Source organism: Brienomyrus brachyistius, chromosome 17, assembly GCF_023856365.1.
Source record: "Brienomyrus brachyistius isolate T26 chromosome 17, BBRACH_0.4, whole genome shotgun sequence".
In the NCBI taxonomy this organism is placed as follows: domain Eukaryota; kingdom Metazoa; phylum Chordata; class Actinopteri; order Osteoglossiformes; family Mormyridae; genus Brienomyrus; species Brienomyrus brachyistius.
This window is the reverse complement of record NC_064549.1, coordinates 13916929-13933394: the sequence shown is the minus strand read 5'-3', so window position 1 is coordinate 13933394 and position 16466 is coordinate 13916929. Positions and strand designations below refer to the sequence as shown.

General features: G+C 44.2%; 1 protein-coding gene across 5 annotated transcripts in view; it reads right to left on the bottom strand.

Moving 5' to 3' along the window:
* LOC125711830 (rho guanine nucleotide exchange factor TIAM1-like) overlaps positions 1-8138 on the bottom strand; it is a 46791-nt gene extending 38653 nt beyond the window's left edge. Inside the window, exon 1 of one of the 5 annotated variants that reach the window (XM_048981224.1) lies at positions 7866-8138. The gene's annotated coding sequence lies outside the window, so the exon portion shown is untranslated. Of the gene's footprint in view, positions 1-427; positions 446-7865 lie in introns of those variants that run through there. The other 4 variants (XM_048981223.1, XM_048981219.1, XM_048981222.1 and 1 more) reach the window with 4 other exon arrangements.
* Positions 8139-16466: the final 8328 nt, after the last annotated feature.

Here is a 16466-nt window from a genome sequence, read left to right as displayed (position 1 = left end):
CATTTAATACCTTATCCTTTTAGTGAGCAGGCTTTTTATAGAGGACTTTTTCCCAGGACATGTCCTTCTTCAAGTTTATAAGAGCAGGGCCAGTCCTAAGAGTCAAACCTAAAACATTTTAGATACGAGTTCAGCCCCTTTGGACCCTCCTCTTGGCACAGTGCCAGCACCGGCCCCAAGATGTCAGACGTCTAAAGCCAAGCTACCGTCAGTTTGAACGTAGTGCAACTGCCGTTACCCACAATGCCCTGCGTGTGGCAAAATGCTGCAGTGAATGATTAAAACATGCTCCAAGAAAACATCTTCCTTGTCTCATGTGGATAGCCCATCCTGGAGCATTTCTCCCAGAGCCATACTGAGCACATCAGGTGGGGGGGGGGGGGGGGACACCACTAGCCCCCCCAACAAAAAGAAGCAGCTGTCTTACTCAGAGCTTTGAGATGGCTATGGCCAGTCCTTTCCCTCTGCTTCCTGCATGGTCATTAAAATATCAGAGCCTGGAGGAGAGGCGGTTTCTGCTTCAGGAGCCATAATCTTTTGAACATCCCTAGACAAAGGAAACGTTTGAGAGACAAAACGCAAAACAGCAATGGGTCAGAAGACGACATGACGAGACTTTAGCTCAGGGCCCCAAAAAGTGTGTCTGGGTGTTTTCACTACTGCTATGATTTTGGTTGTGTTGCTGAAGCAATTCACGTTAACTTCTTAAAGGTTACACAAATGCGCCGGTCATCTTACGTATCACATGACCTGCCAACACAGCAGTGACATGATGCACTTCATGATAAAGTGAAAGGTTCCATTTCAGTCTGCATTTTTTATCCCTTAACTCATATCCCAGTACATTGCATCAAATGTGCTGTACAAGTAGCCAGGTATTAGATCCACTACTCATGTAAATGACCTGCAAAACAGACGTACTGCATTATTTGTATCATACATTTTGCTTAGACTTCAAACAGATGGATACAGGTTCACATCCCTGGAAGGCAGTAGGTTTTGTAGCTTTGATTTATCAGAAAGTGCTTCATTAATTATCTAGCTGTATGAGAAAAGCAAAAAAACAAGAATAAAGGTAAATTTGACTCAAAAAATTTAGAAATAGTGTAACACAACGTTGGGAGCAGATTCCATCTTCACATAGTTCCCTAAGTGTCCTCAATAACGAAGAACCCGGGGGCTGATGTGTTTTCTTCCAAACGCACCAAGGCTCATCAGAAAGATCGCAGCGCAGCAGAGTCACGAGTCTGCACGTGCCTGGAACTCACACTCAGACACTCAGAAATGGGGCGGTGGGGGCCAGGACGAGATTTACAGACTTTTGATAGAAAGCAGTAACCGCCTGGAAATACATTCCAAGCTTGATACTGAGGTTTTTCAAGTCTGGGGGTGTGGGAGGGTATTGTTTCATGTTTTTTTCCCATACCAGTTGCCTAACAGGGGTGGGGGGTAGTGGCTCGATTGCCCAGGGCCCACTCTGATCCAGTCACGCTGCTTCCTTCACCAGATCTGTGCTGTGATTGGTCAGAGGGAAGACGAAAACCAGCAGCGCCAAAAATTCAAAAAGGAGGCCCTTAGAATACAGCGACAACTGCAATGAGGTGAGTGGGGACAGCGATGTGCCTCATGTCAGAGTATCTTCAAAAATGGAACTTGACTTCTTACCTCTTTCCTGCCATCTCACTGTCAAACATGTAAACATGTCACAAGATCTCATATTTTAGCAAGGATAAGAAGCGTGGGCTTTCAGAGAAGAATGTCGACGGTCGTATCTCTTTACTCACCGCAGAGAAAACAGAAAACAATGACAAGCACCATATTGGGCATCTCCGCTGATGTCAGAGAGCATAGTGCCAGCCCCTTACAGGACCGGGGAGATTAGATTCCTTGAGGTGTTGATGGAAGAACAGGGTGTCTCCCACTTGTCAGTACTTGTATAAATTGTAAATTAATTAGGGCCCTTTCTCCGCAGATCGCACAGGCATTCTGGTGGGCAAACCCTGCTTTCAGCCCAGCCGTTTTGTATGAGTTTAAATTCAAAATGTTCCGCTTCAAAATATCTGGAGCTCCATTCTCCATTTTTATGCTTTCTGTCTCGTTTATCGCGTGATCAACAACCGTGGAATTTCTTCCGCGGAACAGACTTGGCATTCCGGTAATAAAATAACAGATAGTGCTTACTTAGCCACATAGTTTTAGCACTTGTGATAATGATAATGACTTGTGAAAATGATAATGATCCAATGCTGGAATTATGTAAGGAAGGCTTTGCACAATAGCTGTACCTCTTTGGATCTGTGTTTATCGATTCTCGAGAGGTGTTTCTTTCGAGAGGAGAGGTTATCTTGCCAACTAAAACCTTACTCAATAACCCCGGAGTGGGGGGTGGGGGTTTGCAATGGAAACATTATCAGCTGCTGACCACGGTGCCCACGTGTGGAACACGATTGGCCGCATGGTGGTGGTGGGGGGAAATGCACCCAATTGCGTTCCTGACCTCTCTCTGACAGAAGGAGCGTGGTGGTCTGCTTACACCAAGCCCGCGGATGTAACCCTAACTACGCAGATAGCGTCCCCAGGGATGTGTAGCACAAATAGCGGGCTGGAACCGTCGGCTGGAGTAGTCATTAAGGATGAGGCAGCACATTTAAGACCCTGAAAGCTTAACCCCGCTAGGTAAGTGCTTCTAGTAAATATGTCCATTCAGCTGTTAATATGACTAATAATAGATTAATAGGCCTGGTTGTGATTGTAGCATGAGAGCTGCACTCGCAAGGGCGGGGGTCGCCATGGCACTGGGCCCACTTGACCTAAAGGATCCGCAAAGTCCGACAGGCACATGGTTACACCCTCTGTTCTGGCTGTAGAAGGAACCTCAGCATTGTAAGGTCAGAAATCATCCCACTCACCGCCTGACCAGGAGCAGCCATTTTTTTGCCAACAGCTCCTGCAGGAAAAATCTCCCGGTGTCACCCTTGTGTGAAATACTGAGCAGAGGCAGCAGTCCAGACGAAGCAGCTGGCCAGGGGGAGCCACACGGCAAAAAGGGCAGGACCTTCGGCCAGCTGCTGCATCTGAACTCTTTAAAACAATGAATAATAGGAAGGACGCCCCCCCCCCCCCACAGCACACCCTTGGACACAGTGGAGGCATGAAAATGTGGGGAACAGGGATTTAATGTGAGTGTTAGAGTACTTAATGGACGGGGGGGGGGGTTAACTGGCTGGACATGCAAGGCTTCTTTCTGAAAGACAAGGCACAGCAAGAATGTGAAGATTTCGCAAGGCAGGTTGTCAGGTCCATGAGTCCAAATCACCACGTGGCACCAACAGCCGTACCAGCACCCTCATTCCCCCGGACAGTGCAGATGGCCAGCAGTCATGGCCAGCTTTGGAAACAACCAGAACCTGCACTCATCATTAATAAGTCAGTCAAGCTGCACCAGCTCTCACCACCTGAGGCCTGACATCCACAAGCCTGATTAGAAGGTTCCTCTGCCTGTCTCACCGTTCTGTCCAAACTTAATTACAGACTGTATTACTGCTATGTTTATTACAGCCAAACATCCACACGTCCCCCCCCCACTCTCCCCCAGCCAAAAATTTGAACCTGAAGGTCCAAATCTTTCACTACCGAATGCCAAAGCTAATCTTCTTGGTAAGGCTGAAAATTTGCCCTTAATACGATGTTCTTTTAGTGTTTGTTTGTTGTGTGTCTGGGAAGGTCGCTGAGCGCAGGGTAAGTGGGAGATTAGGGTGACGATGCAGTGGAAATGCACACGACCATCGCATATTTAAGAGACTCGCAGCAGATGCCCCAAATACGCGGCTGGGAAGCACAAAGTGGAAGGTCCCTTCCGGGCCAGCAAACAGGAACATCAGGCAAAGTGATTCACAGCTGAGTGCACTGGCTGATCTTACGTAACATGCGGACTGTACCCACAATGCACTGGTCAGGAAGACGCCCACTATGACTACACGTACTTATAAACCATAATCTTTCTGACAGGAAAGCCCCTTCCCCAGACAAAAGCATGTCTCCTAATATGGCAAATGACCCACTTTGTCCTGAGATGGTTTATCGTCACCCGACGGACCATGAGAACCGCTTTTGTTTGAAAACCGAATTAATGTGGTCTACTAGTCTGCTAGGCTTGAGTCACATCTGAATTTATTGCTCTGATTCGACATGGCTGGTTGTGGTCAGCAGCTGTCTGGATGGTTTGGGACCGTGTCCCTGTAATGTTGGGTACTGTGTGTGTGTGTGTACCACAGCCAATCACAGCAAAGAGTATTAAAACAATGCCTTACAATTACCACTACAATTGCACAATTACGAAATGAATATGAGCAGGAAGGCTTCAGTAATGAGCTAACAAAGCTTGTGTCTATGGATACATGTTTCCATTCTGTAAAGCTTGTTTGAGCAAAATTACACCGTGCCATAGGTATAAAATATCAGCACTTGGACACAGAGTGAATGCCTGTGTCCTTCCAGAGCGCATTTCAATTTTAATGTTACCATAGAAGTAAAACTGCCCCCTCGTGGTTGCCAGAGTGTGGCTGTTGATCTCCATCCTATCAACCAGTGCAGCAGTAGGCCTAAAACACAGGTGATTGACCTGACCATCTGGCACACCAAGCGCACCATTTTAAAAATACCCCAATCATGTGATTTACCCATAATTCCACCTTTCTGTCACAGCCAAATTATTGTCAAATATATAAATGGGCTTTACTTACATTGGAATACAAACAACTGCCGGTCTCTATGGACTGCAGCAATTTACTCACTCATACACTGTCTGACAGCCCCCCCACCCCCTTCCCCGCCACCTCCTCAGATGTGCCTTTCCCTATTCATTAATCTCCTGAGGGAGACACGAAGGCCAGACTAAAGCTGGGCTTCCTCTCCTGAAGAGCTTCCTGATCACAGTGTTCAACAAAGGCCTCTAATTTCCCGGAACACAAACACAATGACAGCCTTCGCCACGGTCCCAGTCACTCTGCAGAGACACACGTTCAGCCATCTCAAAGACCTGTTTTTTCTCCCCCCTCCCTTGTCTGTGTGCCTCTTGTGGGAATTCCTGCCCTGAAAGCTGACTCATGACAGTCCAGACAAATGTCAGAATCCTTCCTGACAGAGGAATGGATTGGCTCATATTGTCCTTGGTCCTCACATAACAGGAATATAATTAGATGATGAGATTGTGACTGAACAGCAGTCAACAAAATGGTTAGTCCTACAACCCAGGGTTAACAAAGCAACCTGAACTTTGCAGACAGTCTGATCAAAAAAAAAGTCCAAATTCCTCCCATAAATGACTAAGAAAAGAATCAGAGCTTGGTGTCCCTCACTAATGCACAGACAGTGATATCTACTCTCTCATCCTTGACTTTATCTGGGATATACAGTACTGTGCAAAAGTCTTAGGCAGTCCAAAGAAATGTTTAAAGCTGTTTATCTGGGTAGCAAGTGTGCTTTGGCTTAGAACAAAAAACACAATTTAGAACATGTGTAAATTAAGAGTAACACAATAAAAACTAGCAATAATTTCTTCTGTTTTCTAAAAAGTTACTGATATCTAGTTGGATGGCTAGATGAACCCAGTCCCCAAACTTCTCCTCAGGGGCACCTCAGCTGTTCCATGATTTTGTTAAATAATTCATCAATTAAATAATTAAATATATTGGTTTAAAAAGTCAGTGATAGATTGACTAGCTGTATGAGGTGTGCTAGTGGCCAAGTCAAAAAATACATGGCTGCACTGGACGGTCGCTGCAAATACCAGGATGATTTTAGCAGAGGTTCTGAAAGGGCTAAGCTGACACACTTTGACAGGCATAATATCATAGTTTTACACCAACACGAGGATAATCTGAACATCATTTTCTTTGCCTGCCTAAGACTTTTGCACAGTACTTTGGGGGATCAAAACAGATGGGCTGGTCCCCCATCCTGGGTTGTTCCCTGCCTCGTGCCCATTGCTTCCGGGATAGGCTCCGGACCCCCCGCAACCCAGTAGGATAAGCGGTTTGGAAAATGGATGGATGGATGGATGTAATGTGTGCTTTCATATTCTCTTCTTGCAATTAAATACATGCTTTGCATGGGTATTTGTACAGTAAAAATTCATGAATTTGTGCGTGTCCTACAATACCCCCACACCACATACACACTTCTTACATTAATAATGAAGCAACTGTGCTTTTTGGTGCCAATATTTATTTTTAATTCAGTTTTTGCGTAGTCGGCAGAGATGAAAAACGCTTATGGGCCAGTGACTTGGGGGTGGGGGGAGGGGTTGGCTTAAATAAGTAAAATACACAAAACACACACCATAACTGTAAATCACAGACAGAACTGAAGGAAATTCGGATGTACCCCATCTGAGTAGCCCATTCCCCTGCTGTCACCGGCGGCTTCTGCTTTCTAAAAAAAAGTCGATTTCTCTCACATAAACACTGACACAGCAAGATGTGGCTGAGGGTGGGGGGATTTACCAGGTATCCATACTTATAAAGCGGACGCTATTATTGCTATACCTCAAGCCAATTCCTCCACCAGGGCGAGACAGATGTTGCCTGCAACAGCAGTTTCTTGATAATACACCCTGCTTCGTGGTGGCCCCAGCTGCACGGGATGCACTCCCACCCACAGATAATTATAAGATGAATTAGATTCGAAGCCGCAAACCAGCGTGTCTGGAGGAAGGCTGGAGCACCGCAAACGCTGATACAGCCGAAGGTGGTGCGCTGTAAGCACGGTACCAGAAAATTGGATTCGTCCCCAGGCTGCTTCAGACCTGCAGCTCCTTGCTGCGGGGCGGTTACGGTTAAGTCAGAGTTATTGTTTCAAACCGTTGACATATACTGTGTTGGTATCGCTTTTAGGGTTAAGTCCCGACACGCTGAGAAGCATCGGAAACGGTTGTTTACGAATGGCTGCAAAAATATTACTATAATTTAAGCAATATAACTATTATAGAATAATAAGACATGAATGAATTACATATTTCTTCTATCTGAGGAGCCCTTGTTGATTTTAATTAATACTCTCATTTTGAAATGATCTCGCTTTGATGAACATTTCTGTCTTAACCAAGAATCATCAGTTTGTCAATTCCGTTAATAAGTAAGGCAACCAGCTCCCAGCTCCAGTAACATATACTAAAATAAGGCAGCACATGAGTAATGACCGGCAAAAGTCGGAAACGGATCTGTTTATTTCGGATATTTTGTACACCCAGCAGCTTTGAGATTCGACACCCTGAACTTTTACACCCCATAATTCTAACACAATCTGGAAATTCCCACGCTTGGCTTCTCCTCCTTTGCCCCGAAGCCGCGTGTTTATCCTGCCCGCTGGCGTTGACCATGCTCTCCCTTTTATAAGCTCCCGCCACGCCATCACCACTTCACTGGCTCCTCTGACAATCTGCTTCGGATGCTTTATCAGTATCGCCAAATCCGCTCCACACACCGACAAAGGACAGTCACGCGTCTATATTTATGCAGTTTATTACCAAAACATGGACTTTATACACTCTAACCCAAAGTAAGCAAGCGCAATAATTAGATTTCTCATTCTATGACAAAGCAGAATCGCTTTTCGATAAACTTTTATGCAAGGAAACATAGCTTCTATAGTAAAAAATAAATAGAGAAGACACTTATTGTTAAACTTGGGGGGACACGGTAATTGTTTCCTACCGCTGCCATATACAGGTCATGCGTGATCTAGTTTTCTTAACACCTCCCTCGGGAGTGAATGTGCCATTTGCCACATGCAGAGTCACTCGCACACAGTGAGATGCACCGTGCAAATAACCGAAGACACACAAAGAACAGCCGAAGAAGCCTTACCGTATAACCAGCGCAGCAGTGCAATTACAACTTCTAGGACGCGCAAAGAAATTTGGGAATGACCGTCCGGGATATTTCGCTCATTAAGAAATTGGATTTGTATAGCCTATTTCCGACACCCACCCCCCCATCTCTCGATAACTCCTGTATGCAAGGATGATTCCAGGAGTATGGGGTGAGCCTGCTTATTTCTATCTCTCACTCTCCACTCACCCGCCCCCCCCGCCACCCCTGCTCTCCGTATCCACCTCTCCCAGACCGACAATGAACGGAGCTGCGGCAATGTCCGCTCCTTCCCTTTAAGTAGTGGGACCTCCCGGTTCAGTTGCCCAATCGCCACCTCGTGGGACACATCGACTCCAGACACAGATTGCACCCACAAAAGAAACACAAAGTCATTTATAACACCCACATACACAAACGAACCCGCATGCAGAAACCTCTGACGTCACATAGTCAGACCTGTGCGGGACACTAGCGCAACCACAAGCAGCGCGAGCGTTTACGTTTGTGAGGTGCGCTGTCAAAGGGACGCGAAGGGACGCGAACACACGCACGCATGCCGATTACGGAGGCGAGTCTTCGGAAAAATATTTTCTGTCCGCTACTTTTCTCCTTACTCTTCTTTTCGAGCTATTTAAGATCATTAGACGTCGTTTAATTTAATGCCCCCTTAACTATCAATTAGGCTCCAATATGTCTTTCATTTATAATGAGTTTGCAGTAAGTTTTAACTTTACCCGTCTATCTACCAACGATTTATAAGCGCAGTGTCGTGAGGAGTTTTTCTTTCTTTCTTTCTTTCTTTCTTTCTTTCTTTCTTATTCTGGTTTGTTCACACTCCATTCTACTTTGGTTGGCGTGAGTTGTGATCTCAGGTTAATGACATATATGCCAGTCATTTTTCAGAATTTGTACGTTTCGACATAAAAATTAAATCTTATATTGTACACCAGTGTTAACCAAACCAGTACTCGGGCACACTGGACAGATCCACATTTTTGTTTTATCCCAGTTCCCAAAACACCTGACCCAAGCAGTCAGGAGTTTTGAAAATCTTCCTGGTGTCTGGGAACTGGGATGAAACAAAAATGAATCCGACGTCTTCGACCCATTGTTAAGTAATCCGGATCAATTAATTGCTAAATTATTTTATCCTGAGTCACTTTTAACGCATGCAGACTGACGTACTTTACACGCCCTGGTTTTTTACGTGGTATAACAGCAATTCCCATCACAGGATTTTGAACTGGGGGCGGCATGGTGGTGCAGTGGTTAGCACTGTCGCCTCACACCTCTGGGACCCGGGTTCGAGTCTCCGCCTGGGTCACATGTGTGCGGAGTTTGCATGTTCTCCCCGTGTCGTCGTGGGGTTTCCTCCGGGTACTCCGGTTTCCCCGGTTTCCCCCCACAGTCCAAAAACATGCTGAGGCTAATTGGAGTTGCTGAATTGCCCGTAGGTGTGCATGTGTGTGTGAGTGTGCCCTGCGATGGGCTGGCCCCCCATCCTGGGTTGTTCCCTGCCTCGTGCCCATTGATTCCGGGATAGGCTCCGGACCCCCCGCGACCCAATAGGATAAGCGATTTGGAAAATGGATGGATGGATGGATGGATTTTGAACTTGCAACCACGTGTGCACATGCGCATTTTTAACCACTCCGTTATAACACCTCGACAGAATGAAGCTTTCGCGCGCATGCGTACAAGCAGGCGCAACCTGAGCTTTGACGCTGCACAGCTTTGTATCACTGTGTGCCTGTTCTTCAGTCGTCTTCTTATAGCGTAGTATGCTTTACTCTTCCATAGCAATAATGCTCTCAGTCGACTTCAATTGTGATGCCTCCCTCCACCCCCAAAAATTTAAATGTTTGCATGGAGACAGTATTATCGCAGTAGTTCACCCTATTTTTTGTAGCATTCCCCCTCAAAAAAATATTACTCAAAATGCATTTAGTGATTTCGATGCGTTGTCTTGTGGGCTGAGCCTCCTAATCTTAGAATCGTCCCTGATAACAACTAGGCTCCCTTCTTATGCCCCTTATCTCACGTGGATTGACTTCACAAAATACAAATCTGCCACCTGCTCTGGGCAGTCATTGCATTCATCAGTACCTGGGTGTGTTTTTGTGTGCAAGAACCCCCCCAGCAGTCAAGGGCACTTACCATTCATTATTCATGCTAAAGACAAGGTATGTCAAGTCAAGTGGAGGGGAAAGCTTTCATTTTATAAGAGCACGTGATCCAGGGCTAAAATAGAGTAATGCTTTCGCCGTCTTCTTCCATGGGTTCTGAATGCCCGTACGTAGCCAAGAAACATCTATATACTAAAGCTGAATTTTCATGAGTCATATCACTAAGAGTCTAGAAGATTACAGAAGACCACAAATGGAGAAAAAAATCTTGTGAGAAGTTTCTTTCCTTCTGGGAATGCCCAAAGTATACAAATCACCATCCAATACATTGCAATAAAATATATGTACATCCATATACACATCTTATCTTGCATTCTCAACAAGGGTCCTTGTACAGTCATTGTCATGCAAAAATGATCAAATATTTGATTTATAAAAATGATCAAAATGATTTATAAACATCTACCCCCCCCCAAAGTTTTCTTTTAAAGCACTGTAAACAAACACAGAAGAAATGCCAACCAGAGGTGGACCTATTCCCAAAAAAATAGAGGCCCCATGAAAACAGAATTTCCAGAATTTACATTTATGGATACAAGTTCTTTTAAATGATAGATGATTTTGAAAGTCACTCTTGTGAGCTTAGCTAATGATGGCAGAACTAGCATGAAAGTCTTTAATGCCCTAATATGTGTCATGCCCTGCTCCTGCAGATCCTCCTGTGCACCACGCCCCCCTCGCTACCTCATGTGGAATCCCCATGTCATCAGCTGCTTCCCGTTGGGTTTCATTAGTTAGTATTTAATTCCGCATTAGAGTATGTTTGCCGAATCTGGTCATTGACATCAGTCCTGCATGTTGCTCCATGATCCTGATTGTCTTCTTCCTTAATCCTACGCTCCTTGGACAACTTGGACTCCCGTTCCATGCCCCCCCCCCCATATATGACAGAATGACCGAACTCGGGAAACATACTCTGATGTGGACTTAAAACCACAGAACTAATGAAACACAATGAGGAACAGTAGACGATAAGAGGATTCCACACGAGGTAGCGAGGGGGTGTGGCACACAAGAGGATCGGCACAAGCAGGGCATGACACATATATATGTGCCTCTTCTGGAAAGGTGAATATAAAACTATATAGCTACTTAATATCAAACTAAGTAAGGGGAAATCAGATATCTCACTTTTTATTGTAAGCAAACACAATGAGAAGCACTTGCCTTTTGCCTGTTGTGACAATTGCAAAGTACTGTCATACTACTGGGCAAAGTCTGGCATTTCAGGCCGAAAATGCCATGTGTGTTAAGTTTAGAGTGGCCAGACTACACTGACATTCACTGAAATTGCAAGCCAATCAAAAGTGACAACTGAAATAAAACTAAAACAACCGGTCTGCGACCGGTTATTGCAAACGTTGGAGGCGTTTGACTAACCTATTATTGAAAAACATACAGCCTAGTTAAATGTTGACATGTACGTCTTTAAATTATTCTTGCGGTCAATGCCTTGCTTCTACAGCTGGCATGCCACGCTTTGATTAGCATATCGTCTCGTTTCTCTGTCGGCTCCCAAGAAATAGTTCAAATGGCCCCCTTAGGAGGCCCCTTTACCATGGCAGCCTTGGGCCCCCAGCGAAGTTACTTTGTCTCTGCTGGCAACGACGATATTTTGAATGCATAAAGGGTAATAGTCTGCAATCCTAAATAAAACAGAAAATGCCATAAAATAACAGAGATTCGTTTAGTCAAAGCAGTTATAATGTAAATGTATGCATGATATAGATCCATCCGTTTTCTGTACGCACTTACCAGCTAAACGTATATTGTTTAAACATCTACATTAGTATACACTTTTATAGCCTGCATCGAAATCTACAATGATTTAACGATTTTAACGTTAAGTGATGTGTTTTAATTGTAAGAGGAATTGTGCTGCTATCCTGTGAAAATGTTGCAAAGGTCTTCAGTAAATACGAACATCAAACGGCAAACGCTCACGTTGATGACATCGTCTGTACCAGGCGAGAGGCTCCTAGGGGGCTGAGCGCGAATCTGAATCTGCGTAAAGCTGAAACTGCACCCTTTTCCTGCTTGAGTGGCCGGTACAGGATGCAACAGGACGCCAGAACACAGCAAGTGGGTAAACAGACTCCGATCACATCCTTGGACTGGGGAAAAAGATTTCACAACAACATGCACCGTGACAACGAACAGTGAGGTTGTTAAGTGTACATTTTGTACTGTTCCTTAAAAAATGATAAAAGGGGGTCTGTTTAGTGGAGGAGCTTTTATGGGCCTCTGGTGAAAATATCCCTTTCAGCCAAGGACAAGACACAAGGAAACCTTTCAATAAGCCCTTTAAACATAACTTTAAAATACACAAATAAATGCCGCACAAATGCTAATATTGACTTTGAACCCTGGGAGTAAAACGTCACAGAAACTGAGCCCCAGTCTCCCATGTGAGGTAGGAATACCAACCACTATGTTAACTAGGATGACTAATAATGATAATGATAACCCTAACCATTATTATTATTATTTGGTATGCTTCATTGATCCCCGTGGGGAAATTCTCTTTTCACCCACCTCATCTTACTCTCCACGACACACAGACACACATTGTATGTAGGTGAGCTTGGCAGCGAAGGGCAGCCACCTGCAGGGGCGCCCGTGGAGCTGGGGGTTAAGGGCCTCGTTCAAGGGCCCACAGATGTGGCTATTCTGCCAAGACCAGACGCACGCCAGCAACCTCCTGATCACTGGCCCAGAGGCTTAGCCCACTGAGCTGCACACTGGACAAGTCATGCCTAACTAAACCAAATCCCACAGTCAAGAAGAATCAGTTTTAGGGATCGCATCAAATATGCCACAGTTTATTTATTTTACTCTATTTATGTGTGCAGTCTCATACGCTCCAATGTTCTTCCTTAGTCCCTGTGCTGATCACCTTGAACAATCGCTTCTTGCCCCCCTGAAAACAAATGCACAGCCACCTTATAATGAAATGAGCTGAAGAAGTGAGGTTTCTGAATGCTTAAATGTATTAATTTTACATATCTGGTTAGCTGACATTTTATCAAATACAATTTAAAAGGTTAATATCTTAGTCTGGTGTATTATCTTGGCCTTATGACTAGGCAATTACAAGTATAGAGCCTCAATCAGCGCAGAGAAAGTTTTAAAACAGACATATGTTTTATTCTAGAATCTATGAAATTGAAGTTTGGAACTGTGTGTGTTGTGGCCTGGCACAGGCGGGGAAAAGAAGGTGACGATCCACTTGTGGCTACAAGACACAACGGGGTTTTATTGGGGAAAGTGAACACACTGGGTAAACTACAAAACAAAAGGACCATGTGGGATCAAAAGCAAATGGGGAAGCAAGAACAACTACAAAAATATCAAAAAGGTAACAATGAGGGGCAAAGAGCAACAAAAGGAGAAGAACATGAAAACCCAAACAGAGCAGCAGCAACGCAGAGTAACTTGAACACAGTGACTCACTAAAGAAGTAAATACAAGCAGGAACTTAAATACACAGACTGAACCGGGTAACAATGAAACAGGAGAGAAATATGAAACAATTAACCAATTAGAGAGGGAGCAGGACAACAAGCAATGAGGGTGAACAATCATGAAGCACAAGGGAAAGAGGTGGATCTAATACACCTAATCATAGAACTAAGAGTTTAACAGGGAAACTAGGAAACAGAATCTAACATTTGGGCCAAAGGGGCTACAAGACAGAGGAGAGAACAGGACGGCCAGCAACACCTGCTGGCCAAACGGGAACAGGACACATAGGACAGGACCAGACAGGCACCGATCCTGACAGAGTGGCATCCAGGTACATAAACATATAGTGAAATAATAGGTTTGAACCGCTCGAAATTTGCTCCAGAACCCAGGTCGATGAAATTTACCAATCTACTGAGATGGCACCGCATAACATACTCGGATGTGTGATATTCTGCAGTTGGAACTGCCACGGGTGCTGGCAACAGCGGGACCAATGGTGCAGTGACAACACCTGCAAATTCCTCTTTGTCCAGCCACATTAGGTCCTTTTTTCAGTGAACTCATGAGCATCATCTCCAAGCTTCTCCTCATGAAGGTTATGGTGGCCGCATGCCAAGTAGGGCAGACCAGGCCTCTGTTTCCAAGGTCACAGACTGTAGCTCATCCCGGGGATATGTAATTCTTCTAGCAAGTCCCGCGTCTGCCCTGGGGTCAATGCCCTATCGGTCAAGCCCAGAATAACTTCCTTGGAACCCTGCCAGGCAGCATCCTAATAGGATGCTCCAATCACCTCAGCTGACTCCTCTAGATCAGAAGTAGCAGTGACTCTCATTTAAGGTTTTCTCCTAACTCAAAAAGACTGAACCCAGAAACCCTGTGGGTAAACCTCATTTCGGCCTCTTGTTCCTGTGAGTTTGCTCTTTCGGTTCCCACTGGCTTAGAAACAGAAGATAAGCGTGCCAACAATCTACATTTTTGTTTACACGACTCCAACAGACGTCATAATGCAACCAGCAGGCTAATGCACCGTGTTACACAGTCAGACCTTGAAATTACCGCTAAAAGCTCCAGCGGACATTGAAACTCCAAGGTGAACTGCGGCCCGCAGGCACAAGTATTTAAAGTTTTTGAAGGGTCACTGCACAAATGAATCCCTGCGGATGGAACACGCTAAACATGCGAGCAGGGATGATACCCTAGATCTACTATTATTTTTTTATTACCTTCCCTCGCTGTAACTGTAAATAATGTCACATGGTGACACACCTTATATCAACAAAGGAACACAAAAGATTGCAATTGCCTCACTTAATCTGAAAGGAGCCCAATTTAGTAGTTTTCATAATGCAAACAAGATTCATGGCAAAAAAATATTTTGCTGTAGGGGTTAAAAACACTAAATCTATGCTCCTTTTACTGCTGAAATTTAAACTTCCAGTACCAAACTGGCGGCCCATAGGTCAAGACGATGCACATTTTTGTAGTAGAATTTATTCAGAGACAGATATCTGATTTGTGACGATTATCCCATTTCATGATCATAACTGGCATTCCCTATACGGTTTGAATGTGTGGATAATATGTAATATTTTTAAAATGCTGTATGCCTAAAGCTAAACTAATTCTTAGCCAATTTAATACTTTATGAAAATAAACGGGATCGACAACGCATTCGCAAAGACACCTGAAATTAAAATTTTACGTACATTAACATATAAGCTGGTGAAAGAACGAACTACAGCCAAGGGTTATAATATGCTGGCCAGGGGCAGGTTTTTCAAGTAATTTTAGGATATGCTCGATGTAGGCACTAAACAAATCGAATTCAACGCTTCAGTAAAAAACAAAACGATGACAGTTTCTATGCAGTAAATTATGTGTTTTTGTGGTGTTTTCCAGAGGTGCGTATCCTGTAAAAATACGCAATCAAGTTATTCACAAGCGCTATTTTAGAAACACATTTTTTTGAGGTGTTATGCAATACGCATATTAAAAACGGTTGCCCAACGGGTAAGTACTACTCATAACTCCTTACCAGTATCAGGCGAGGTCAGTCTCTATTTCATGTGGTTCACTGCTGAATTTGAAAGCCATGCACTGCCCAACTGTTCAAGATTTTAGCTTGACTAACTTACTTATCACATTTTCCGTGGGTAATGCTATACCTATACCTTCTTAGTGTAAGGTGTAAATGGTGTTTTGTCAGCTTCGAGAAGAAGCCTATTAAATCCTAGCTAGAAGATAATAATAACCATGTATTTATGAAAATTAGAAAAAATCGTAAGATTAATTAGCTTACCTCGTTTTGTGAGCACCCCGTTGCAACTATATATTATATTATTAACGTCATACGAAATTTTACAGGGGTGCTGTTGCACCCTCTACTGGTCAGATGAAAAATATTAAGTTCAATAAAATGTAATCATACTGTAAAAGTCAATATCAATGTGTCATATTAATCTATTGTAAACGTACTTAATATTTTTCATGTGTAGCTCAGTTTGGCGAAGCCTGTAGTGAATGACTGGCTGGGTTTTCTCTCCTTCCCCATGCTGGGAGAAAAGCCTACAATCTATGATTGGCATGATTTGTTAATAATTTACAATTAAAACAAAAAGACAAAGGCAGACTTTTAACAATTTGACAAAAAGGCGCTCAGTATTTATTTTGTGGCATTCTTAATGACTACAACAGTTATCGTTTTCTGCTTAGGACTGTCTCAGTGAGCCCTGTGATGGGCTGGCCCCACATCCTGGGTTGTTCCCTGCCTCGTGCCCATTGCTTCCGGGATAGTCTCCGGACCCCCCGCGACCCAGTAGGATAAGCGGTTTGGAAAATGGATGGATGGATGGATGGATGGATGGACTGTCTCAGTGACTCGGAAAATGCGTCATTCTCAAAGATGTCCAGCAGGTGGAAGTATGATCCAACAGAAAGTACA